General features: G+C 43.3%; 1 protein-coding gene across 1 annotated transcript in view; it reads right to left on the bottom strand.

Annotated features, from left to right (window-relative positions):
- Positions 1-914: 914 nt before the first annotated feature.
- marchf7 (membrane-associated ring finger (C3HC4) 7) overlaps positions 915-27,624 on the bottom strand; it is an 81,975-nt gene continuing 55,265 nt past the window's right edge. Inside the window, exons 12-13 of the transcript XR_005944638.1 lie at positions 9,324-9,584; positions 915-1,347 (exon numbers count right to left, since the gene is read on the bottom strand). The gene's annotated coding sequence lies outside the window, so the exon portion shown is untranslated. The remainder of the gene's footprint in view (positions 1,348-9,323; positions 9,585-27,624) is intronic.

Below are 27,624 nucleotides of genomic sequence, written 5' to 3'. Positions count from 1 at the left end.
ATGGTGGAAGGGAAGGGTTCAGGGTCTCATAAATTTATTGCCTTGTCAGATTGTTTCCAGTCAACTCCGGTAGAAGGCAATTGTTGATCTCCAGCAGTTTTCATGTCATGGGATCCATCCACTCATAAGGCTGAAGGACCTCCAATAATGGCAGTTCCATATATAGCCCTTATTGCTTGGTAAAATTGTGAAGCATGCAGCAACAATGTGTAACATTCTGCCTGGGTTACATTGGAAGACCGTTCTCGACTTGTTGAGGCATCAGAATCATTGTTTAAATGCTTCAATGGTCTATGTGCTCAATGCTGGCTCTTGTAGAAGCATGTATCTTACTGTAACCTTATAAAGAAGGTATAAATAGATATCATCCAGTATCATAAATTTGACCTACAGTTTGGGAAGGATTTTCATCCTCAAGGCAGGTCGCAGAAGTTGGGAAAATTCCTGGTGTTTCATTGTGTGGGGGCAGGTGCAGGTTGCAGTCAGGCCAACTGACCTGGGAAAAGTTCCTGGGGCAGCACAGAGGGCTTCCAGGTGCAGAGATGTACCATTTAAAAGGCACGCCTTGGTACTGTGGGGGTTAGAGTCCAAGTTATAATTAAAAACAGAAAGGGCCTCTGGCTCTCACCCCTCACAACCTGTCACTTCCCACATGCTCCCCATACTCTATGGCCCCTCATGCCCCCCCCCCCCCCAATTGCCAAGCTATGCAGCCACACAACTCTGATGGCCCCTCATGCCTCCTATGCCAAGGTATGCCCCCCCATTACCTATAATCCCCTCATGACCCTATGCCAAGTAAGGCACTTCCATGCCTATTTACTCTCTATTCATTATATAGAAGCAATTAACACTATAGTCACTGTAGGATGTGTAAAAAATGCTTTAAAAAAAGTCATTCATTGACGAACTTCCACTTTCTTAAAAAAACTCCTTTTTATTACAGCCCGATAAAAGTATCAATCATCCAGGCTTTACAAAGTATTAACAGCAGAAACTTCAAGTATTTGAATCCCCTTTATCTGGTGTAAATAAACATTGTGAAATTGACAGCATAGATCAGAGAGTTAGAGCTGTCAATCAAGCAATATTTTCCCTGGGGCTCAGGTGTTTCAACAGGCTAATGCATTTCTGGCCTCTCAGCCAAGAACACATAATGCCTACAGGTGTCTGTTACTGCTTTCTTCTGCATTGCTCTTCAGTTAACTGCATGCATTTTGTCCTTGGTCTGAATATTCAGTTGGGATGGTAAGGATGGGTGCAAACTGTCCTCTTTTAACATGGCACTGCAGCAGTATCCTCCTCCTGTATACTTCCTCCTCTTTCTTGAAAGAAAGATTAGGATTTCTGAAATGACCCCATGGAGCAAAGAGTTAGATGACTTGAAAGAGCTAGCCATTAAAATCATGCAGGAAATCCCCTTCAGGTACAATGAGTCTCTAATAATCAACAATTTACACAATTACACCAATAAAAAAACAACTTAAAACATTAGCAGCTGCAGACCTTCTAAATGTTTTCTGTTTGAAACAAATGCTTGACTTCAGTTACTGGCCTAGGTAGTAGATAAGACCAAAACGTATCATTGTGATGGCTTTAAAAAAATTAAAATAGGGCAGAAATCAATTTCCTTGTAAGATTTGAGGTAAGCATTGGAAGCTCCTATCAAAGCATGTTTACATATTAATGTGATCAAAGTCTCATTAGGACATTGATGCTTTACTTTGCATCTCTCATACCTTTATTATGCTAGTTCTCGCTAGTTTAAAATATTTTATGCTCAAATGTCTTTTTAACACCCATCTGATTAACTTCCACCCTTGTTTCTAAACTTAGAATATGTCCATTTAATTTTCTGTTTTCAACTAATATATTTAATTTAGTTAGACTATAACTCAACTAAAACTTTGTTGTTCTGTGAACCTACTTGTGCTCAGTGATATTTTATTTCACAACTATGCTTTCTTAACACTTTCAATGCTTCAACACTTAGGCTACATTTAATTTCCACTCACAAGCAATCTTCTTCCTGGCTTGCCCAAATCTTCTGGTCTCTGGATCATTGGAGACCAGATGTATGACCAGAAATGTGTGTCAGGGCCCTGTGGAAGTCCTAATGTGCTGACCTCTGTGGGAATTGCCCAGAAAGTTTGATCTCCACAGGAATCTCTGCAAATGCCTCTGACTCTGAACATAGAGTCGGAGACTTTGAACAGTTCCGATGTACTTACCTGGATAGTTACCCAGGAAACGTTAGGCAGAGAAAACCTAGTCTAACTTCTAGGCTACTTCTACAACTGATTCCCCAATCACTCCAACTGACCCCCTAACTAACACCCGACTACCCCCGACCCCCATACTGTCTCCCAACCCCACCACACTACAACCCCCAGATCATTCGACAATTCCTTGACTACCCAGCTACCCTCCAGTCTGACTACCACCTCACCCACCTGCCCATCCATCACCTCACCCACCTGCCACCTGACCTACCTACCACATCATCCTCCTGCCATCCTGCCCACCTGCCACCTCACCCACCTGCCACTCTATCTCAGTCATCTGCCACCTCACTCACCCATCTGTTATCCTACCCACCTACCACCTCACCCAACCTCCCACTTACCCCACCCACCCTACCCATTCACTAACATTCATCCATTCATTATCATTCATACTGGATATTTAAACTTACCATTCGGCAGTTAGTGCTGTAAAATAGGGCGTGTCCTGTCTTCCTCCGACTCTGCAACACTGTGACAGAATTCACTGAGGGGCACTGCGCTACGCATTTCTGGTAAAGCCAGGCTTGGAAGCCCCGGCAAGAAATATGGAGCAGCATCGAGGAGGAAGAAAGTTCAAGTGGAGCAGCAATCCAACAATGGTTGCCACTCCTCAGAAGATCCAGGCCCCTTTACTTTGTAATTATGTTTGGTACTTGTGGCACTATGTACTTCTTTATAATTTCTTCAAAATGAAGTAAAATTTGTATTAACTGCCTCTACAGATCCCTGAACTTTAACAATAGCGTCTCAACATCTTGCTTTTTCACTAAACTCAGGACCATCTGTGAATTTAGTTGTACTTTTAGATTACATGGGGTGCACAGTTAATTGAAAACTCAATACAAGTGGCCAGCAGTAACTTGTAGGTCACAAAATGATAGGTATTTTCATTGTTAAAGACGTCGCACTGTATGACACCCAGTTAGGCTTGTCCATCCTGTTGATTGTCCTGGTATCCACAGGAATTAAAAATTAATCTTTTGGACACCACTGTGAGCAATGTGGGAGAAAAAGCACAACGAATTCGCAAAATGAGCGTTGAGTGGTGTATCAGATTTATCTGGTTGTCAGTTTTTCCTTTTGCTCCAACGTTTTGAAGCAGAAACATGAGATTGCTGAGCAGCAGTTATTTACAACGCTACTATAAATAAATTATGACAAGATAAAGTTAGTGCAGTCTCACCTTTCTTAGCTCAGTTCTTAAAAGCCATTATCCCATGCGATGAAATTTCTTGGAATGTGTGCAACCAAAGTTGGCAATTCTAGATACTATGGTTGCTATTTTATGGTGACTGTGTGTCACACTGTGATTGCATAATTTGGCTACTGGATTCTCACAATTTGCTCAAAGTCTCTTCTGGACTTTGTTTAAACCACCATTTTTCCCCAGTAACTGAAATGTCTGCATCTAAGAGTAAGGTTATAGTGAGCTGATGGTGTAGTGGTAATGGCACTGGACTAGTAATCCAGACGTCCAGGCTAATGCTCTGGGGACGCGGGCTGAAATCTCATCATGGCAGATGGTAGAATTTAAATTCAATTAATTAATCTGGAATTGAAATGTGAGTCTCAGTAATGGTGACCATGAAATGATTATTGCAAAAACCCAGGGATGACTCACTAATTTCCTAAGAAAGGAAATCTGCCACTGTTACTTGGTCTGGCCTACATATGACCCAAACCCACAGAAATGTGGTTGACTCTTAACTGCCCTCTACAATGGCCTACTTCAGTCTTTTCAGTTTGTATATTCAGTTGTATCAAACTGCTACAAAGTCTAAAAGGAATTAAACTGGATTGACTGGCATTGACCTAGGCACTGGAAACAACAATGGCAACACAGCCCTGTTGACTCTGCAAAGTCCATTCAGTAACAACCTGGGGCCTTGTGCCAAAATTGGGACAGCTGTCCCACAGACAAGTCAAGCAACAGCCTGACATAATCATACTCATGGAACAATATCTTACAGACAATGTCCTAGACACCAGCATTACCATCCCTGGAACAAAAACAGAATTATCTGGAAAAACTCAGCAGGTCTGGCAGCATCGGCGGAGAAGAAAAGAGTTGACGTTTCGAGTCCTCATGACCCTTCGACAGAACTGAGGGTCATGAGGACTCGAAACGTCAACTCTTTTCTTCTCCGCCGATGCTGCCAGACCTGCTGAGTTTTTCCAGGTAATTCTGTTACTGCTTTGGATTTCCAGCATCCGCAGTTTTTTTGTTTTTACCATCCCTGGGTATGTCTTGTCCCAAAGGCAGGACAGATCCACCAGAGGTGGTGTATAGTCAGGTGGGAGTTGCCCTGGGAGTCTTCAACATTGACTCTGGACCACAAACATGGGCAATGAAACTTCCTGCTGGTTACCACCTACTGCCCCCCCTCAGCTGATGAGTCAGTACTCCTCCATGTTGAAGGGCAATTGGAAGAAGCACTGAAGGTGGCAAGGACACAGAAAGCAATCTTGGTGGGGACTTCAATATCGATCATCAAGAGTGGCTTGGTAGCACTACTGCTGACCAAGTTGGCTGTTGCTAGACTGGGTCTGCGGCAGGTGGTGAGGGAACCAATAAGAAGGAAAAAACCTACTCGGCCTTGTCCTCATCAATCTACCTGTCACAGATACATCTGTCCATGACAGCCTTGGTAGGAGTGACCATTGCACAGTCCTTGAGGAGACAAAATCCTGCCTTCATACTGAGGATAGCCTCCCTCGTGTTGTGTGACACTGCCACCATGCTAAATGGGATAGATTTTGAACAGATCTAGCAACTCAAAACTGGGCATTCATGAGGTGTGGTGGGCCATCAGCACCAGCAGAATTCTATTCAACCACAATCTGTAACCCTGACATATCCCCACTCTACCATTACCATCAAGCTAGGGGAACAACCCTGGTTCAATGAAGAGTGCAGGAGGGCACACCAGGAGCAGCATCAGGCATACCTAAAAATGAAGTGTCAACCTGGTGAAGCTATAACACAGGACTACTTGTGTGTCAAACAGCCGAAGCAGGATGTGATAGACAGAGCTAAGTGATCCCACGACCAACAGATCAGATCTAAGCACTGCAGTCCTGCTACATCCAGTCGTAAATGATGGTGAACAATTAAACAACTGACATGAGGAGCTGGTTCCACAAATATCCCCATCCTCAATGATAGGGGAGCCCAGCACATCAGTGCAAAAGATAAGACTGAAGCATTTGCAACCATCTTCAGCCAGAGGTGCCAAGTGGATGATCCATCTCGACTTCCCCCTGAGGTCCCCACATCACGAACTTCAGCCAATTTGATTCACTCCACATGATATCAAGAAATGGCTGAAGGCACTGGATACTGCAAAGGCCATGGGCCCTGATAAAATTCTGGCAATCATACTAAAAACAGTACAGAAATGCTGAAGACTTGTGCTTCAGAACTAGCTGTGCCTCTAGCCAAGCTATTCCAGTACAGTTGTAACGCAGGTATCTACTGTACAATGTGTGAAATTGCCCAGGTATATCCTGTTCACAAAAAGCAGAACAATCCAAAACAGAAACAAAAATACCTGGAAAAACTCAGCAGGTCTAGCAGCATCTGCGGAGAGGAGCACAGTTAACGTTTTGAGTCCAAATGAACCTTCAACAGAACAAAGTAAAAATAGAATAGGTGAAATATAAGCTAGTTTAAGGGGGGGTGGGACAAATAGAGCTGGATAGAGGGCCAGTGATAGGTGGAGATAACCAAAAGATGTCACAGACAAAAGAACAAAGAGGTGTTGAAGGTGGTGATATTATCTGAGGAATGTGCTAATTAAGGGTAGAAAGCAGGACAAAAGCAAGGTACAGATAGCCCTAGTGGGGGTGGGGTGAAGGAATCAAAAAAGGCTAAAAGGTAGAGATAAAACAATGGATGGAAATACATTTAAAAATAATGGAAGTAGGTGGGAAAAGAAAAATCTATATAAATTATTAGAAAAAAAAGTGGGAGGAATCGGAAAGGGGGTGGGGATGGAGGAGAGAGGTCATGATCTAAAATTGTTGAACTCAATATTCAGTCCGGAAGGCTGTAAAGTGCCTAGTTGGAAGATGAGGTGCTGTTCCTCCAGTTTGCATTGAGCTTCACTGGAACAATGCAGCAAGCCAAGGACAGACATGTGGGCATGAGAGCAGGGTGGAGTGTTGAAATGGCAAGCGACCGGGAGGTCTAATAATGCTTGCGGACAGACTGAAGGTGTTCTGCAAAGCGGTCGCCCAGTCTGCGTTTGGTCTCTCCAATGTAGAGGAAAACGCATTGGGAACAACGAATGCAGTAGGGAAGTGCAAGTGAAATGCTGCTTCACTTGAAAGGAGTGTTTGGGCCCTTGGACGGTGAGGAGAGGGAAAGTAAAGGGGCAGGTGTTGCACCTTCTGCGGTTGCATGGGAAGGTGCCGTGGGAGGGGGTTGAGGTGTAGGGGGTGATGGAGGAATGGACCAGGGTGTCCCAGAGGGAACGATCCCTACAGAATGCTGCAAGAGGGGGTGAAGGGGAGATGTGTTTAGTGGTGGCATCATGCTGGAGTAGGCGGAAATGGCGGAGGATGATCCTTTGAATGCGGAGGCTGGTGGGGTGATAAGTGAGGACAAGGGGGACCCTATCATGTTTCTGTGAGGGCAAAGAAGATGTGAGGGTGGATGCGCAGGAGATGGGCCAGACACGGTTAAGGGCCCTGTCAACCACCATGGGTGGAAAACCTCGGTTAAGGAAGAAGGAGGACATGTCAGAGGAACTGTTTTTGAAAGTGGCTTCATCAGAACAGATGCGACGGAGGCGAAGGAACTGAAAGAATGGAATGGAGTCCTTACAGGAAGTGGGGTGTGAGGAGCAGTAGTCAAGGTAGCTGTGGGAGTTGGTAGGCTTGTAATGGATACTGGTGGACAGTCTATCACCAGAAATTGAGACAGAGAGGTCAAGGAAGGGAAGGGAAGTGTCAGAGATGGACCATGTGAAAATGATGAAGGGGTGGAAATTGGAAGCAAAGTTAATACATTTTTCCAGGTCCAGATGAGAGCATGAAGCAGCACTGAAGTAATCATCGATGTACTGGAGAAAGATTTGTGGGAGGGGGCCGGAGTAGGACTGGAACAAGGAATGTTCCACATACCCCTTAAAGAGACAGGCATAGCTGGGGCCCATGCAGGTAGCCATTAGCCACACCTTTTATTTGGAGGAAGTGAGAGGAGTTGAAGGAGAAATTGTTCATTGTTAGAACAAGTTCAGCCAGACGGAGAAGAGTAGTGGTGGATGGGGATTGTTCGGGCCTCTGTTCGAGGAAGAAGCGGAGAGCCCTCAGGCCATCCCGGTGGGGGATGGAGGTGTAGAGGGATTGGACGTCCATGGTGAAGAGGATGCAGTTGGGGCCAGGGAACTGGAAATTGTTGATATGATGTAGGGTGTCAGAGGAATCACAGGTGTAGGTGGGAAGGGACTGGACAAAGGGAGAGAGAATGGAGTCAAGATAGCAAGAAATGAGTTCCGTGGGGCAGAAACAGGCTGACAGGATCGGTCTGCCGGGACAGTCCTGTTTGTGGATTTTAGGTAGGAGGTAGAAGCGGGCCGTCCAAGGTTGGGAGACTATCAGATTGGAAGCTGTGGAAATGGGCCGTCCGAGGTTGGGCAGAACAATCCAACCCAGCCAATTTCCTCCCCACCATCAGTCTACTCTCAACCATCAGCAAAATGATGGAAGGTGTCGTTGACAGTGCTATCAAGTGGCACTTACTCAGCAATAAACTGCTCACTGACGCTCAGTTTGGGTTCTGCCAGAGCCACTCAACTCCTGACTTCATTGTAGTCTTGATCCAAACATGGATAAAAGAGCTGAACTCAAGGATTGAGGTGAGAGTGACTGCCCTTGACATCAAGGGAGCATTTGACTGAGTGTGGCATCGAGGAACCCCAGCAAAACTGAAGTCAATGAGAATCAGGGAGAAAATGCTCCATTGGCTGGAGTCATACCTATCACAGAATCACAGAACCACAGTGCAGAAGAGGGCCTTTGGCCTATCGAGTCCAAAGGAAGATGATTGTGGTTGTTGGAGGTCAATAATCTCAGTCCAGAGACTTTGCTGCAGGAGTTCCTCAGGGTAGTGTCCTGGACCCAAGCATTTTCAGCTGCTTTATCAATGACCTTTCCTCCATCATAAGGTCAGAAGTTAGGTTGTTTGCTGATGATTGCACAATGTTCAGCATAATTTGTGACTCCTCAGACACTGAAGCAGTCTGTATCCATATGCAGCAAGACCTGTACAATATTCAGGCTTGGGCTGATAAGCGGCAAATAACACTTGCAGCACACGTCCCAGGCAATAACCAAGACAGAATCTCTCCTTGGCACTCAATGACATTACCATTGCTGAATACCCCACTATCAACATCTTGGAAGTTACCACTGGCCAGAAACTGAACTGGACTAGCCATAGAAATACAGGGGGCTTCAAGCGCAGGTCAGAGGCTGCGACCTGTGGAGAGTAATTCGACTCCCCAAAGCCTGTCCATAGTGCCCTCTCCACTTGCCTGGATGACTGCAGCTCCAACAACACTCAAGAAGCTTGACACCATCCGGCCCGCTTGATTGGCATTCCATCTGCCACCTTAAACATTCACTCCCTCCACCACCGATGCACAGTGGCAGCAGTGTGTACCATCTACAGGATGCACTGCAGCAATTCCTTGATACTCCCTTGACAGCACCTTCCAAACCTGCAACCTCTACCACCTAGAAGGTCAAGGGCAGCAGAAGCATGGTAACACCACCATTTGCAAGTTCCCCTCTAAGCCACACACCATCCTGACTTAGCACTATATCGTTTCCTTCACTGTCACTGGGTCAAATCTTGGAACTCCATTCCTAACAGCACCGTGGGTGTACCCACAGCACATGGACTGCAGCAATTCAAGAAGGTGGTTCACCAGCCCCTTCTCAAGAGCAACTAAGATTGGGCTAGCCTAGCTAGCAATGCCTGCATCCTGTGAATGAATACATATATTTTAAAAAATCCAGAAAATTGCCTACTTCACAATAACAAGATAAAATGAATCCATTGATTTGGCTTTTGTATATTTTAATATCTTCAGTGAAGCTTTACTTGAAGGCTTCAATTTCTCCTGAGTTTCGAGTTGACTTTTTTTGCCCAGAGCTGTGACACTGTGAGCTGAATTTGAACTGTGTAGTTTATGACTGTCCACTTTGCCTAGTTTCCCAGGATGCATTCATAGTAGTCAGTTGTATTGTTGGAAGCTTTTTCTTTGAGCACTTTTTAACTCAGTCAGTTTCCTATGAAAAATATTAATAAGAAAAACAATTTTAAAAGCTTTGAGATAAAATTAAAATTAAAAAAATAAAGGAAACTGCATGTATCCATATGAGATAGAAAATCTACTGGTTATAGCTGTTTACTTGAGGACTGTAAACTTCAGAAAGTTTATTAAGCTGAAGGGCAGTTAATTATATTTCATTGACAGTTAGAAAAGGTCAAGACTAATTATTGCTTATACATGAGAGACATACAGAGATTGGAGTCAGAGAAAAATTAGAGAATAAAGGAGCGGCTGTATTTTTCATTTCATGTTATGTCAATTAACAGAAAAACACAAGTTGAATTTTGAAGCCAATTGATTGTTTCATCTGTGTTTTATTAAAGTTAGGAAAAATAATGTTAATCATTTGATCTGCAAGACAGAGATTCTAATTTCTTAAACCTATGAGACAAAAAAGTGGTGAGAGGAAAAGACGTAGGGCCAGATTTTACACTTCCCCTCTGGCGGATTTGAAGGCGGGAAGGCAGGGGGCATGTAAAATCCAGTAGGCAACCTACCTGCAGTTACCTGCCCAACCCCCCTGACATGTCTGATATTTTACAGGGGAGTGGGGGACTGTTAAGTGGCTTGCCCACCCTTGGGCCTATTGAGATCCTTAAGTGTCCAATGGGCCTCATCTTGCACGATTGGTATTTTACCTGTGGTAGGGGGAGTCCCACATCACACGGGAAGTCCAGCAGCTTTAGATGTGGGGGCTGGTATCAGGCAAGAGGCGGTAGGACCTCCTTTGGGAGTCCTTGGGCCCATTGGAGACACCCCCCACAAGGTCATTCCCTCCTTTAACCCTCCCCTCTGGCCTCTTAAATGCGCCACCCCCACTGATTGTCCAATTCAACCTCTTCCTGAGACCCCCAATCCCAGATTTACCTGTCAGTCTGGGCCTCAGCATTGGAGACTGCCTGTAGTCACAGCAGTGGCCACCACTCCTGGCTAGCACTGCTGCGACTAGAGCTGCCTTCCAATCCAATGGGCTAGCAGTACTTTAAGACAGGACTTCCTCCCAAGAAAGAGAAAAAGCAATTAATGCTGCTCTAAGTGTTAAGTTGCTGCCGGGCTGCCCTCAGAATCGTGAGCAGGGTCCCCTCGAGCATTTTAGCCGGATGGGCAGGGACCATGGCGCCCTGTAAAATTCAGACAATTATGTTCCCTAACATACTGTCCACCTGGAAGGAAAAAAAGATGAAAAGAACTAAGAACTGACAACAGTGAGGTTTTGCAGTGAAAAATGGATGCAGTTGTAAAATTATAATGTGTTATAGATTATGAACAAAGGTCCTGGAGTTATCTTTAGGGCTGCTTATTGAATGACTGCTTTTTGATTGCTAGCCTTTCTTTCCTATTATTTCAGTATTTTATAGCAAATTTATAAAATATTTTAACTGAAAAATTTTTACCTCAATCTTGGGTAAGTCATTGCATCAGATGCTTTCTTAAAATCTTATACAGCAATTAAAGTATTTCAATCTTTGAACTGGGCTTAGGTGGCACACACTTCTTTCAAATCTGGGGCATGAGTGTGAATACAATTCTGACTAATGGGTTTAAAGTCTCTTGTGTTAGCTCATTATAAAGGTTGTACATGAAAAACATTGACAATCTCAGCACAGTTATTAACAGGTGTAGGCACACAGTATAAAATTGGTACTAATTAGAAACCTCACACAGAGAGCCTATAAGGAAATGAGCTAAGGCATGTTGTTGAGGAAAAGTAGAGACTGCATTACTCTGCATCTGACCTAGTTGTGCTTGATGCTGACAGTAAGTGTATGGAATAGAAATGCTTTATTTTCCAGCGCCAGAACTCCTCATCTGGATTAGCATAAAAAGTTCATCAAATTCTTGTGTGTTACTTAATCCATTTTCTTTTGAGAAATGATCACAGCCTGATAATGCAGCATTCGTTCTCCCAGAATTGAGTTTTGAATGTGTTCCACACTGGAACTCCAGTTGAACAAAAGTTCTACAGTCAAAGCCCTAGTTTACAGAAAATACTTGCTTAACTTGGGGAATTTGGTGATTGAGGGAATTTGATGCAGTGAGGAGAGTTCTAGTGTTTTATATGACAAGCAGTAGTCTGACAGGGGAAGCAGGAGACAGCAAGACCTGATAACTGAAGTCAAGAGGCATTAATTAAGCAAGCAGGAAGGGTTAAGGTTTTTTTTCTCTAAACTAGGGTAGTAGTTTAAACTAGGACCAGGAAAGTATAACTACTTTCGTTCTTTTTATATGTATTAAATGTAAAATTTAACTAGTTAAATTACTTAATCTAACTACAAATAATGGTTGAGTGAAGTGTTTAATTAATTAATTAAATAAAACATGGCAGTCTAAGATATGGCACAGCAGATTATGTGTCTGGACTAAAGAATGTGGGAGTTTTTAGACAACGATACTGACCTGAACAAACAAGTCTGCAGGAGGTGTCTCCATCTTGAATCTCTCCGGCTCAGAGTCATTGAGCAGGAGGGTGAGTTGGAGAGGCTCTGACATATAAGGGAGAGGGAGGAATTTCTGGGCAATTTATCTAGAATACAGGCATGCCCCTGAGAAATTCACTGGTTTGGGAAAGGGAGGGTATAACTAATAACGAACTGGGCAATAAAAAGCTGGAATCAGATGTAACGGTATTACAGTTGAATAAAGGCAACTACAGAGGCATGAGGGAGGAGCTGGCTAGAATTGACTGGGAGATGAGCCTAGCAGGAAAGACAATGGAACAGCAATGGCAGGAGTTTCTGGGAGTAATTTGGGAGACACAGCAAAATTCATCCCTAGGAAGAAGAAGCATACTAAAGGGAGGACGAGGCAACCATGGCTGACAAGAGAAGTCAGGGACACCATAAAAACTAAAGAGAAAGCATACAATACGGCGAAGAAACCAGGGGATTGGGAAGCCTAAAAAGACCAACAGAGGACAACTAAAAAAGAAATATGGAGGGAGAAGATTAACTATGAGGGTAAGCTGGCCAGTAATATAAAAGAAGATTGCAAGAGTTTTTTTAAATATATAAAGAGTAAGAGAGAGGCAAAAGTGGACATTGGGCCACTGGAAAATGACGCTGGAGAAGTAGTAGTGGGAAACAAAGAAATGGGGGAGGAACTGAATAAGTACTTTGCATCAGTCTTCACATTGGAAGACATGAGTAACATCCCCAAAGTTCAAGAGAATTGGGGGGCAGAGGTGAGTATGGCGGCCATTACCAAGGAGAAGGTGCTAGGAAAACTGAAAGGTTTGAAGGTGGATAAATCACCTGGACCAGATGGATTATACCCCAGAGTTCTGAAGGAGATAGCTGAAGAAATAGTGGAAGTGTTAGTGGTGATCTTTCAGGAATCACTGGAGTCGGGGGGGGGGGGGTCCCAGAGGACTGGAAAATCGCTAATGTAACCCCCCTGTTTAAGAAGGGAGTGAGGCAAAAGACGGGAAATTACAGGCTGATTAGCCTTACCTCGGTCTTTGGTCCATTATTAAGGATGAGATTTCAGAATACTTGGAAATGCATGGTAAAATAGGACAAAGTCAGCATGGTTTCATCAAGGGGAGGTCATGCCTGACAAATCTATTGGAATTCTTTGAGGAGGTAATGAGTATGTTACACAAAGGAGAGCCAATGGGTGTTATCTACTTGGACTTCCAGAAGGCCTTTGACAAGGTGCTGCACACGAGGCTGCTCAGTAAGATAAGAGCCCATGGTGTTAGAGGCAAGGTACTAGCATGGATAGAAGATTGGCTGTCTGGCAGGAGGCAGAGAGTAGGGATAAGAGGGTCCTTCTCAGGATGGCGGCCGGTGACTAGTGGAGTTCCGCAGGGGTCAGGGTTGGGACCACAACTTTTCACTTTATACATTAATGATCTAGATGAAGGAACTGAGGGCATCCTGGCTAAATTTGCAGATGATACAAAGATAGGAGGAGGGACAGGTAGTATTGAAGAGGTGGGGAGGCTGCAGAAGGATTTGGACAGGTTAGGAGAATGGGCAAAGAAGTGGCAGATGGAATACAACGTGGCGGAGTGTGAGGTCATGCACTTTGGTAGGAAGAATAAAGGCATAGACTATTTTCTAAATGGGGAGAGAACTCAGAAATCTGGAGTGCAAAGGGACTTGGGACTCCTAGTCCAGATTCTCTTAAGGTTAACTTGCAGGTTGAGTCGGTAGTTAGGAAGGCAAATGCAATGTTGGCATTTATTTCGAGAGAACTAGAACATAAAAGCAGGGATGTGCTGCTGAGGCTTTATAAGGCTCTGGTCAGACCACATTTAGAATATTGGGCCCCGTATCTCAGGAAGGATGTTCTGGCCCTGGAGAGGGTCCAGAGGTGGTTCACGAGAGCGATCCCAGGAATGGAAGGCTTAACATATGAGGAACGTTTGAGGACTCTGGGTCTATACTCGATGGAGTTTAGAAGGATGAGGGGAGATCTGATTGAAACTTACAGAAAACTGAAAAACCTGGATAGAGTGGACGTAGGGAAGATGCTTCCATTAGTAGGAGACTAGGACCCGAGGGCAGAGCCTCAGAGTAAAGGAAAGACCTTTTAGAACAGAGATGAGGAGAAATTTCTTTAGCCAGAGAGTGGTGAATCTATGGAATTCATTGCCACAGAAGGCTGTGGAGGCCAGGTTATTAAGTGTATTTAAAACCGAGATAGGTTCTTGATTGGTAAGGGGATCAAAGGTTACGGGGAGAAGGTGGGAGAATGGAGTTGAGAAATTTATCAGCCATGATTGAATGGCGGAGCAGACTTTATGGGCCGAATGGCCTAATTTCTGCTCCTATGTCTTATGGTCTTAATAGGGACTTAACTGTCTGCACAACACTGATGGGGCTGTTAAAGGCAAGGAAATTCCAACTTTTATGGGGAATTTGTTGAAACTATAGTTAGACAACTTCAAGGAAACTGAAAACTTTAAAAAAGGTACTACAGTCACTGTTCTTGTCCAACAGGTATGATATACATGCTACCTGTGAGAACAAAGAGAAAGGCTGCAGGGAGGGCAGCCACAATACAGTCCAAGGCATAATGACCATGAAGGCTGTCCAGGGGAGGAAGAGCAGAATAGAAATGTGGTAGTAAAACAGACTCCATAATTAGGAGGATAGATAGTGTTCGTTGCAGCCATGAACAAGAATCCCGAAGGGTGTGTTGCACACCTGATGTGCCAGGGTAAAGATATCTCATGATAGCTGACAGAAACTTGGAAAGGGAGAGGGTAAATCCAGTTGTCACGGTCCATGTTGGAACAAGTAACAAAAATAAGAATGGGAAGAGGCCCTGCTGATGGAGTACCAGGAATTAGGCTATAAGTTAAAAAGCAAGACCTCAAGGGTAATAATATTTGAATTATTGCCCGAACCACGTGCAAACTGGCATAGGAGGAGACAGATCAGCAGAATTAACATGTGGCTGAAGGGCTGGTTTGGGAAAGAAGTGTTCCTTTTCATGGGATACAGGTGCCAGTTCTTGGACAGAAGGGGCTGTATTGATGGGATGGGCTCCACCTAGATGAGGCACATGACATCGTGGAAAAGTTAAATAAGGAGCAGGCAAAGTCTTTAAATTAACAAGATGGGGGAGGGCTCTGCAAGAAATGCAAACAGCCTAAATGTAAACAAAACAGGGAAGGAGGGCATAGGAAAGAATAAAGTAAGGGAGGATATTGATGGCAAGGGAATAAATGGAGTTATAGAACAATAATCTAAAGATATAGTCAAACATAAATTGAGAGGAAATCCTATTTAAAAATGAATTAAAATGTCTGTTCAGGAATGCATCCAATGTCTATAATAAAACAGGGGAGCGAGAGACATTCATTCAATGCGAGAAACCAGACATCGTCGGGATTATTGAGAAAAGAGGCTGGATTTTACCCTGAAGACAGATTCCCCACACATCCCAGCATAAATTTCAGGGGAGAGTCAACATCCACTTAGTCGGCGATAGACCTTAAATTAGTATAAGGTGTGACTTATCTCCATCTCCAGGATGATATCCCACCTCACAGAGCTGCCAGCCATAAGGCATGGAACAGAATTAGGCTATTTGGCACATTGAGTCTGCTCCGCCATTCAATGAGATAGTGGCTGATCTGATAATCCTCAGTTTCCACTTTCCTGCCTTTTCCCCCATAACCTTTGATTCCTTTACTGATTAAAAGTCTGTCTATCTCAGCCTTGAATATGCTAAAGGACCCAGCCGCTACAGCCCTCTGCAGTAATGAATTCCACAGATTCAATACCCTCAGAAGTAATTCCTCCTCATTTCTGTCTTAAATGGGTGACCTCTTACTCTGAGATTATGCCTCCCCACAAGGGGAAACAACCTCTCAGCATCTACCCTGTCAAGCCCCCCTAAGAATCTTATATGTTTCAATAAGGTCACCTCTCATTCTTCTAAGCTCCAATGAGTACAGGCCCAACCTACTCAACCTCTCCTCATAAGAAAATCCTTCCATACCCGGGATCAACCTAGTGTACTTTCTCTGGACTGCCTCCAATGCTAATATATCTTTCCTTAGATAAGGGGACCAAAATTAAAAAAACAGGAACTTAAAGGTCGTAATCCCTGGATTGCCTCCAGTGCCACGTGCTAGTGAGTACAGAATTAGGAAGTTAGTCCAGGTGAATGCGTGGCTGGAGAGATGGTGCAGGAGGGAGGGCTTTAGATTTCTGGGACATTGGGACCGTTTCTGGGGGTGGTGGGACCTGTACAAGGTGGACGGGTTGCACCTGAATCTGAATGGGACCAATATTCTTGCTGGGAGGATTGCTAGTGATGTTGGGGAGGGTTTAAACTAACTTGGCAGGGGATGGGATCCTGACAGGAGGTTCAGCAGGGGGAGATGCACAGCCAAAATTAGAAGAGAGAGCAAGTAAGTCTGGAATGCATAGAAATTATAGGCCGGTTAAGGCACAAGGGATTTTGGAAAGGTTGGATGGTACTTATTTTAATGCAAGGAGTCTGACGAATAAGGCGGATGAGTGGAGGGCACAAATTAACACATGGAAGTATGATGTCATTGCTGTCGCAGAGACATGGTTGAGAGGGGGGCAAGTTTGGCAGCTCAATATTCCAGGATATAGGGTCCTCAGATGAGACAGGGAAAGGAGGTAAGAGGGGGTATCACAATATTGAGCAAGGAATCAATTACAGCAGTAAGAGGGATGACATCTTAGAAGGCTCCTCAAATGAAGCCATATGGGTAGAACTGAAAAACAAAAAAGGAGCAATCACATTGCTGGGAGTGTACTATAGGCTCCCAAACGGTCAAAGAGAAACAGAAGAGCAAATATGTAGACAAATTTCAGAGAAGTGTAAAAATAATAGGGTAGTAATAGTGGGGGATTTCAACTTCCTCAACATTAACTGGGTTAGTCATAGTGTGATAGGTTTAGAGGGAGTGGAATTCTTAAAATGCATCCGGGAGAGCTTTTTAAGTCAGTACGTAGAAGGTGCAACAAGGGTGGGGGCGATCCTGGACTTAATTTTAAGGAATGAAGCTGGGCAAGTGGTAGAGGTATCAGTGGCGGAGCATTTTGCAGATAGTGATCATAACTCTGTTAGATTCAAGGTTGTTATGGAAAAAGACAAGGATGGGCCAGAAATTCGGAGTTCTAAATTGGGGGAAGGCCGACTTTAATAAGATCAGAAATGATTTGGCCTGAGTGGACTGGGAGCAGCTACTTTTAGGTAAATCTGCATCAGAGCAGTGGGACTCATCCAAGAAGGAAATAGGGAGAGTACAGGGCCAACATATTCCAGTAAAGACAAAGGGTGGGACCAACAAATCCAGGGAACCCTGGATGTCGAGGGATATACAGGGTTGGATAAAGAGAAAAAGGGAGGCTTATGGCAGATACCGAGGGCTCAAAACAGCAGAAGTCCGAGAGGAGTATAGAATGTGTAGGGGGGAACTTAAAAGGGAAATCAGGAGAGCAAAAAGGGGGCATGAAAAATAAAGGAAAATCCAAAGTTAATTTACAAGTACATTAAAGAGTAAGAGGATAACTAGGGAAAGAATAGGACCCATTAAGGACCACAGTGGTAATTTGTGTGTGGAGCCAGAAGACGTAGGTAGGGTTCTAAATGAATACTTTGTGTCGGTGTTCACAAGTGAGAGGGATGACATGGGTATGGAAATCAGGCAGAAGGACTGTGATATAATTACAGAAATTAGCATAGAAAGGGAGGAGGTTCTAAGTGGTCTGGCAGACTTAAAAGTAGATAAATCTCCAGGCCCGGATGAAATGTATCCCAGGCTATTGAGTGAGGCAAGGGAGGAGATAGCAAGGGCGCTAGCAATAATTTTCAATACCTCTCTGGCCACAGAAGAGGTGCCAGAGGACTGGAGGACAGCCAATGAGGCACCGTTATTCAAGAAGGGAGGAAGGGATGAACCAGGGAACTACAGACCAGTTAGTCTAACCTCAGTGGTGGAAAAACTATTGGAAGCAATTCTGAGGGACAGAATTAATCTACATTTGGGGAGGCAGGAATTAATCAAGGACAGTCAGCATTGTTTTGTTAAGTGGAGGTCATATCTGACCAATTTGATTGAATTTTTTGAAGAGGTGACCAGGTGTGTAGATGAGGGCAATGCATTTGACGTAGTCTATTTGGACTTCAGCAAGGCTCCTGATAAGGTCCTACATGGGAGACTGATAATGAAGTTAAGAGCCCATGGGATCCAAGGTAATTTGGCAAATTGGATCAAGGTGATGGTCAAGGGATGTTTTTGTGACTGGATGCCTGTGTCCAGTGGGGTTCCACAGGGATCGGTGTTGGGTCCCTTGCTGTTTGTGGTATATATAAACGACTTACGACTTGAATGTAGGAGGGTTGATCAGTGAGTTCGTGGATGACACGAAAATTGGTGGGGTGTTAAATAGTGAGGAGGTAAATAGTGAGGAGGATAGCCTTAGATTACAGGAGGACATAGATGGCCTGGTCAGATGGGCTGATCAGTGGCAAATGGAATTTAATCTGGATAAGTGTGAGATGATACACTTGGGCAGGACAAACAAGGCACAGGAATACATGATGAATGGTTGGAACCTGGGAAGTACCAAGGATCAGAGGGACCTTGATGTGCATGTCCACCAGTCCCTTAAGGTAACAGGACAGGTAGATAAGGTGGTTAAGAAGGCATATGGGATGCTTGCCTTTATTAGCTGAGGCATAGAATATAAGAGCAGGGAGGTTATGCTGGGACTGTATAAAACGCTGGTTAGGCCACAGCTGGAGTGCAGTTCTGGAATCCACATAATAGGAAGGATGTGATTGCACTAGAGACAGTGCAGAGATTTACCAGGATGTTGCCTGGGTTGGAAAGTTTGAGTTGTGAGGAGAGATTGGATAGACTGGGGTTATTTTCCCTGGAGCAGAAGAGATTGAGGGAGGAACATGATTGAGGTGTATAAAATTATGAGGGGCATAGATAGGGTAGACAGGAAGGAACATTTCCCCTTGGTAGAGGGATCAATAATCAGGGGGCATAGATTTAAGTTAAGGGGCAGAAGGTTTAGAGGGGATGTGAGGAAGAATTTTTTCACCCAAAGGGTGGTGGGAATCTGGAACTCACTGCTTGAAAGAATGGTAGAGGCAGAAACCCTCATAACATTTAAGAAGCATTTGGATGTGCACTTGCAATGCCATGGCATACACGGCTATGGGCCTAGTGGTGGAAAATGGGATTAAAATAATTAGGTACTCGTTTGACTGGTGCAAACTGGAAGGGCCGAAGGTCCTTTTTCTGTGCTGTAGACCTCTGTGACTCTACGACTTCACAGTATTCTAGGTCTGGTCTAACTAGTGCCTTGTACAGTTTTAACAAGACTTCCCTATTTTTACACTGCATTCCCTTTGAAATAAAGGCTGACATTCCATTTGCCTTCCCTATTACCTGCTGAACATGTATGCTAGCTTTTCCTCTGCAGTTTTCCTTCATTTAAATAACATTCAGCACCTCTATTCTTCCTGACAAAGTGTGTAACCTCACATTTTCCCACATTATATTCCATCTGCTAACTTTTTGCCCACTCACTTAACCTGTCTATATCCCTCTGTAGACTGTGTCCTCCTCACCATTTGCCTTCCCAGCCAATTGGAGGCCAGCAGCACCAAGTAGAGCAGTAGCCACTGCTGATGCTGCAGGTAGGCCAAGGCATTGATGGATTGGACATTTGGGCAAGTCCAAGATCTTGCTGGGGCCAGCCCGAGGTAGGGGGTGGGGTGCATGCTGGACAGAAGGGGGTGGGCGGGGAAAGAGGTGGAGTATGAATATAGGGAGCAAAACTGTGGGAAGGGGGGCCTCTGATTGGAACATGGGGGCTTGGGAAGGAAGCAGCCCCCCCACCCCCACCCCCCTCCCCTTTCAGTGACAAGCAGTCTGCTAGGCTACACATTGGGTGCAGACCTGTCCTGCTGCCCATTATATCAGAGCAGTGACAGGATGAGGTCCTTAATCAGGATTTAATCACTCACTTAAGGACCTCAATTGGGGTACAAGTGGGCAACCCACCTGTGCCTACCTGGCCATTCATAAAATCGTGGAGGGGATGGGGGCAGGTGCACTGGTGGTGGATATGCCAAAGGCATGGCACCCAAATTTATGGGTCTACCTGCCTGCTTTTGGCACGTAAAATTCAGCCCATGGCTACAGAAAAATCAGGACTTGTAATGTTTAAATCCTACATAAAATGTATTTAGAGAAGATAGGGAAAGATTGAGGAGAGGTGGTGTAGCTGAATTATTAGGGATAACATAATGGCAGTGGAAAAAATGCACAGTTATCAGTAAAGCAAAAATAGAATCCATATGAATGGGGATAAAAGATAATAAAGGATCAATCACACTAACAGGTGTGGTCCATATAACACCTAATAATGAAAAGGAGGTGGAGGAATAAATTAGCAAATTGAATAAAAAACATTGGAATAATAATCATGAGAGATTTCAACTCCCTGATATTAATTGGAAAGAAGGAGTAGGTAAAGACAATAAGGGAGTAAAGCTGTTACAATGTATACTGGATTCCTTTCTAATCCAATATGTAAAATAAACAAAGGAGGAAAGATTTGATATTGCATCGAGTAACTGGGAATAAACTGGAGCAGATTAGAGAAATAAAAAATTAGGGAAACATCTAGGCACTAGTGACCATAATGTTGTGATCTTGATCAAAACCAGTAATTAAAAAGTATCCAAGATCTGTCTTCCTCACGAAGAACTTTAGCTCCTCTTCTAGGATTTAACCGGATCCCCAGCCAACACCAGCACACAACCAACCCAAGTTCCACAGGCACGGTATTCACCAAAAATGACACGTCTACAGAACCTCAATTCTGCTTATAATTGTCTGAATGGCGCAGATCCACTAGTGCCATCTTCAAAAGTAAACAGCTGCAGCAACTATAAACTGACCTATATTGAGAAGGTTTACCAGACTAATACCTGGAATGGGTGAGGTGTCTTATGAGGCAAGGTTGGACAGACTAGGCTTGTATCTGCTGGAGTTTAGAAGAGTAAGGAGAGACTTGATTGAAACTTATAAGATTCTGAGGGGTTTTGACAAGGTGGATGTGGAGAGATGTGTCCTCTTGTGGAAGAATCTAGAATTAGGGGTCACTGCTTAAAAATAAGGGGTCGCCCGTTTAAAACAGAGACGAGGCTAATTTTATTTTACTCAGGGTCATGGGGTCTTAGGAACTCTCTTCCTGAAAATGTGGTGGAAGCAGTGTCTTTTGAGTTTTTTTAAGGCAGAGGTGGATAGATTCTTGGTAAGCAAAGGGATAATAGGTTTTGGCAGTCAGTGGGAAGCAGATTTCAGGTTACTATCAGATTAGCCATGACCTTATTAAATGGTGGAGCAGGCTCAAGGGGCTAAATGGCCTACTCCTGCTCCTCGTTCATATGTTTGTTTTCTCAGCTTCTGGATCGAGCCTCTGTCTTCTTCAGCCTGCCTATACTGGACCACTGGGATCATCATCGGAGCTCTGGTGGCTTGGTGTTCTTACGATTTCAACCAGAAATTTTGGTTTCTGATCATAACTTCCTCAGAAACTGGAGGCTCAGTTTCCTTTGTCAGTTTCCCTTTCCAGTTGGGGTCTGTCTCAAAAACTACAAGCTTTGAAACCACAGATTGCATCACTATAATATAATACACTTTAAGATAATGATAGAGAAGTACGCAAGTATGACAAAAATCAAGTTAATAGATTGAAGAAAAGTTGATTGAGGACCTAACAGCAGAACTTGAGAAACTAAAATGGGCACCATTATTAACAAAAAAAATTGACGTAGAACAATTGGAAACAGTTAAAACCATGTTCAGAGTACAGGAAAGATATATTCTGCTAAAAGGAAAGAACAAACTAAACACAAGTGGAACTCCATAGATGAATAACAATACAAAGGAACAAATGAGGGTTAGGAAAGGGGCATACATTAAATACATAGACCACTGAGGAGTGCATCAGAGAAAATACAAAAAGATTTGGAAATAAGTTAAAAATAGTTAGAAAGGCAAAGAGAAACTATGAAAATAAATTATCAAGGAACATAAAACAAAAAGGTCAACATTTTACTGGTATATCATGAAATGAAGGAAGGCTGTGTCAGGAGTAAAAAAGTAATTATTCAGTGACAAAAGGTGGGGCCACTACTGTTCATTACATCAAATTTCGGGGTGCTGGGGGCAGGGTGCTGGTGGTGCAAGGAATAGTCAACACTGGGGAGCACTGCAAAGATTACAGGAGGGCATTAATAAACTTGCAGAATGGGTGAATAATTGGCAAAGTTCAACACACATAAACCTGAGGTAGTACATTTTGGTAGGAAGAATGACGTGATAACTACAGGTCACTTATTACTTGGAAGGTGCAAGTCTAGGTGATTAAAGGGACAAATACACCAATCACTAAACGCTCTGCCACAGTTCAGCATGGCCATTAAAAATAGCAGACCAAGCACTAGGCTGTATTTCTAGAAAGATAGAATTGAAAAGTAGGGAAATTACACTAAGCTGTAGCAAATCTTAGACCACACAGTAAAATTTTGTCGGCAGTATGCAATTCCCTAAGGCGGAACTGGAAGAGCGTGCCACATTCTTGCTTTTGCTTGTTTCCCAGGTGATTACAATTAAAATGTGAAGTGCCACCATCTTGTATGGGAGACATGTGAGATTTTGTGGCAGGGGAAGCTTTTCAGTGGTGAAATTTGTCGTAGACTGGCAATGTTGCATCTATGGCTGGGCTATAAAGCATCCTCCTGGTCAAACAGGCACTCTGCATCACAGCCAAAACTTTCCCAACTCCATTGTCATTAACATAAGACTTATTGAGAGCACAAAGCCAGCATAGGTGTTTCTCTAATTTAAATTTCACTTGCACATAATTCACATTACACTGGTTTCACTTTCTTCATGTGTGGATCATCATTATTTGTTGAGACTTGATAAGTCAGAGAGCTAAATGTACTGGCACATCTCATGAGTGGCATGAATTGATAGGCACAGGGGAGTTAGGGATACTTCCTTTATTATGGATGAATGATTGTTGTGTTTTGTTCACTTTATTGAACTTTCATGTCCAGTGTTGCACTCGCCACTCTGGGACATAGCTGACCCTCCCTTCTATATGTTGCGAAGGACATTGTCCAAGATCACTCTTTGTGGGTATAATTAAAACGTTGTAGGTGAATTCAAAAGCTCTGTAAGGATTCTGATAGACCCACATTTAGGCCTCTCATTTTCTTACATCAAATGACTGTCCCCATCACCCTCCACCATACCAAGTAGGCCAGGCCCTTCCTACTTCACTCTTCCATGTTCTGGACCACACTCTACAACCAGCACCACTGATTGAACTTTGCTGTTCCCGAATCTCCATGCAAGCTGCCGTTCTGCTGCTCTGCTCCCCTGTGCCATAGAGCTAAATGAGAAAAACTGACCTCACACACAACTCCAAAGTCAACTGCATGACAACTTTAAACGAATGTGAACCAGGTGCAACAAGATTCTCATGCACCGCTGACCTTATCTCGAAGCTATTCATGGCATGTAAATGTATTACAAGTATGAACTCGCCACAGGGCAGCCTGAGGCCTGACCGCAGATTTTCTCTCTATCATGATCCACCATCAGCAAATCAAAATTTTGCATCCTGCCTAATTAAGTCACCCTGCGTGCCATATTTCCCACTCTTGGAGGCTCCATAAAATCTCCCTCAGAGTACTGCATGCCATCCTGGTCACCATATAAAAGGGTGATACCAGAAATACATGGGTAAACACGTATTTATGATCCCAGGAGAGACAGGACTATTTTTTTAAAAAAGGATGAACATCCCAGCAACCGATGGAAAGAACTGAAGGACAAGAGTTCATGTTTTAAGACTTTTACTGTAACAAACTAAAAACATAGATCAAACATTACTCAACAGGCAACTAATACATTGAATTAAAGAAAAGGTATTTTCGCATTACCTAACGCAACCTTAATATGTCTTATGAAACCCTTTCACCATGTGCCGCACTGCTGGCAGATATATAGCGTTACAGCAACTGTCCAACAGTCACTCCCAGTGCCCCAGCAGGACCTCTTCTCCCTTCTATACCAAGTGAAACTTCCAGTGTCCTCTGACAATTATTTCACTCCCATATTCCAGTTTTCTGAAACTGATTATCTTCAACAAGTCACACCTCAGTGATTCCCAGTTCCCCAAATGCTCAAGAACCCCATTTGTTCAGCATTCTGCTTGGGTGGTAGCATAAAAAGTCCAGCTGCTTCTCCACAGCAGTAGTTTATTTGTTTCTGCATCTCAAACAACAGCTGTCTTTTTTTTCTGAGATATTGTGAAAAAGGTGTTAAAACTGGCACCCAACACTTCAATGGGTTTCTGTGTTTCTCTTCCCATGGTAACCAGATCACATTGTCATGTTTCCAAGTGGAGGGGTTTATCATGACTTCACTAACTCCTTTCCAAAACGTTCTGTTTCACCTTAAATTAAAGGGGACATTTTAAAGCATAACAGTCTGGCAAGGTTCAGCATTCATGACAATATCAGGAAAGGATTAACAGGCCGAGTCTCTTTTCTCTTGAAGAAAAGGCAGCTGAGGGGTGACCTAATGCAAGTTTTTAAAATTATTAAAGGTTTTGATAGTGGATAGAGAGAGAATGTTTCCTCTTGTGGGGAAGAGCATAACTAAAGGACATCAATATAAGACAGTTACCAAGAAATCCACTTACCCAAAGAGTGCTGAAAATGTGGAACTTGCTACCACAGGGAGTGGTTGAAGCCAATAGTATAGATGTATTTCAGGGGAAGCTGGACAAGCATTAAGAAGGAAAGAGAGGGTTACGATGACAGATTTACATGAGAAAAGATGGGAGGAGGCTCAAGTGGAGCATAAACACCATGAACAGGTTGGGCTGAATGTCTTGATTCTGTACTGTATCTCCTGTATAAATCATGCACTCTCAACACTATCTTTGCCAGGCTACAGAGTGCATTCAAGCTAGAGGTTCCAAATATTTTCACCATCTCATGATGTCTCACTGATATGCTCAACCATTAGTTCCAACTCTCATCTACCAATTCTTTATCTTTGGCTTACTACTTAACTCCCATAAAACAGGGCTAATCTTTCAGTATTATATCTTTACTTCTTGAAGTTCTTTTCCAAAGGCATTTTGCCCACATTACTCTTTTTCCATCTTTCAAAAACATTCCTATTCCCTTGTTTTTAGCTTCCTCCCCCATAATTTTCCCATTTCCAGATTATGTTGAGGAAGGTGGGGGGGGGGGGGGGGGCGGCGGAGAGAAAGAGAGTGACGGAGTGACTAGAGAAATGTAAATTATTAGCATATACATAAATGAAATGGTAACCTACCTGTAATAAAAGCTAGTAACCTTTAATACATGATTCACTGACTTTATTACAGGCTGATCATGAATCACTCATTCCTTGACGTGTGTACTGCAGAAAATATAACAGCTTAATCACATTAAAACTGTCTTAAAGAAGTTGTTTGTGTCACTTGTATCTTGTGATTCAAGTCTTGGAACTTACTACTGGCAGCAATCAATTTGATAAATAGTCCTGTGTCATACACTATACAAATACTTGAAGTTGGAAAGGTTGAAAGGGATAGCAGTGTATATAGAATGGTTACAGCACAGGAGGCCATTCAGCCCATTACATCTGGCTCACTGCAAGAGCAACTCAGCAAGTCCCATTCTCCTGCCTTATCCCTGTGGCTCTCCTGCCTTATCCCTGTGGCCCTGCAACTTTTTTCTCCTCAGATAATTATCCAGTACCCTTTGAAAGTCACAATCGAATCTGCCTCCCTCTCATTCAGGCTATGTTTTGAGATCCTAACCACTCATTATGTTAAAAACTCTCATGTCAGGTTTGGTTCTTTTGCTGTATTTTACACCATCACGTCTCAAAAATATTAAAGTTTTTCTACACAATTAATTATTTTGAAATATAATTTTATGAAGGCAAATGTGGCAGCAATTTTTGCATTAGTCATCATAAGATGATTATTTAAGTAATTTGTTTTGAATGAGGTTGGTTAACAAAAGAACTTTAGCTAGAATACAATGGCGAAAACTCTGCACCTCTGAATAGTGGCACAGAATCTTAAAAACCACTAGAGTATGCTGTAGGACTTTTGTTTAAATGTCTCATCTGAAAGGCACCACAACAATCACTTAGTTTTGCTTTACAGGTTTAGGTCCTTGGGCAGGGCTTGAATCTATATTTTCTAAAAATGTGCAAAACCACCAGTGCAATAGGTTTAAGCATTGTGGAATGATAGAAAATGGGTTTACCTTCACAAAGCCTAAACAGGAGGTTCCCAATTTTATCAGATACTTAAACAGGTATTAAAAATAAAAAGTTGAAATATTTCTCAACTTTAATGGTGGCAATGGTCTTGGGACTAGGGCGCAGGGCATGGGTGATGGCAAGTGGAGGAAATTAACTCATCTCAGTTACATAAACTGGGGGAGGTTGGTTCAAAGCTGTATTTGCAGGAGGGAAATCAGCCAAATAAACCATTTCTTAATGGAGAAAATACTTAGCAGAAAAATATTACCATAACTAGAATTCGTATTAAAAATGGATTGCATAATAAATAAATGTGCTAAAAGTGAGAAATCATATAGATATAGAAAGGGAGAACTTTACTGCTCAATCACAAAAGCTAGTGATTTGCCAAATTAAATTTGTTTAAAAATCAGGGGAGTTGTGGGTAGAATTGAGGAAATAATGTTGAACCACAATTATGTATTATGCAGGAAGCTAACACTCCCCACTTGCGTGGATGAGTGCAGCTCCTACAACACTGAAGAAGCTGGACATGGTCCAGGACAAAGCGGTCCACTTGACTGGCACCACATCCACAAACATTCACTCCCTCCACCATCGACGCACAGTAGCAGCAGAGTGTACCATCTACAAAATGCACTGCAGGAATTCTCCAAGGCTCCTTAGACAGCACCTTCCAAACCCACAACCACTACGGCCTAGAAGGACAAGGGTGGTAGATAGAAGGGAACACCACCACCTGGGAGTTCCCCTCCAAGTCACTCACCATCCTACGTGGAAATATATTGCCATTTCTTTACTGTCTCTGGATCAAAATCCTGGAAATCCTTTCCTAACAGCACTGTGGGTGTACCTACACCACATGGACTGCAGCAGTTCAAGAAGGCAGCTCACCACCATCTTCTCAAGGGCAACTAGGGATGGGCAATAAATGAAGGCCCTGCCAGCAAAGCCCACATCCTGTGGATAAATACATTTTTTTTTAAAAGCGCAAGATCTCATGGTCAGTGGCGAATGAATGAATGTCAGCCATTCATTACACTTACACTTGTCCTCGGACTTTGAGACTTTCGCACTGGAACCCAAGGAAATTAGATAGAAATTTTGGCACAATGGCCTCCACAGCGTACCCAAAACTTGTGAGAACAGGCCAAGCAACTGC

Source organism: Carcharodon carcharias, chromosome 12, assembly GCF_017639515.1.
Source record: "Carcharodon carcharias isolate sCarCar2 chromosome 12, sCarCar2.pri, whole genome shotgun sequence".
NCBI lineage: Eukaryota > Metazoa > Chordata > Chondrichthyes > Lamniformes > Lamnidae > Carcharodon > Carcharodon carcharias.
This window is presented reverse-complemented; position numbering and strand designations above follow the sequence as displayed.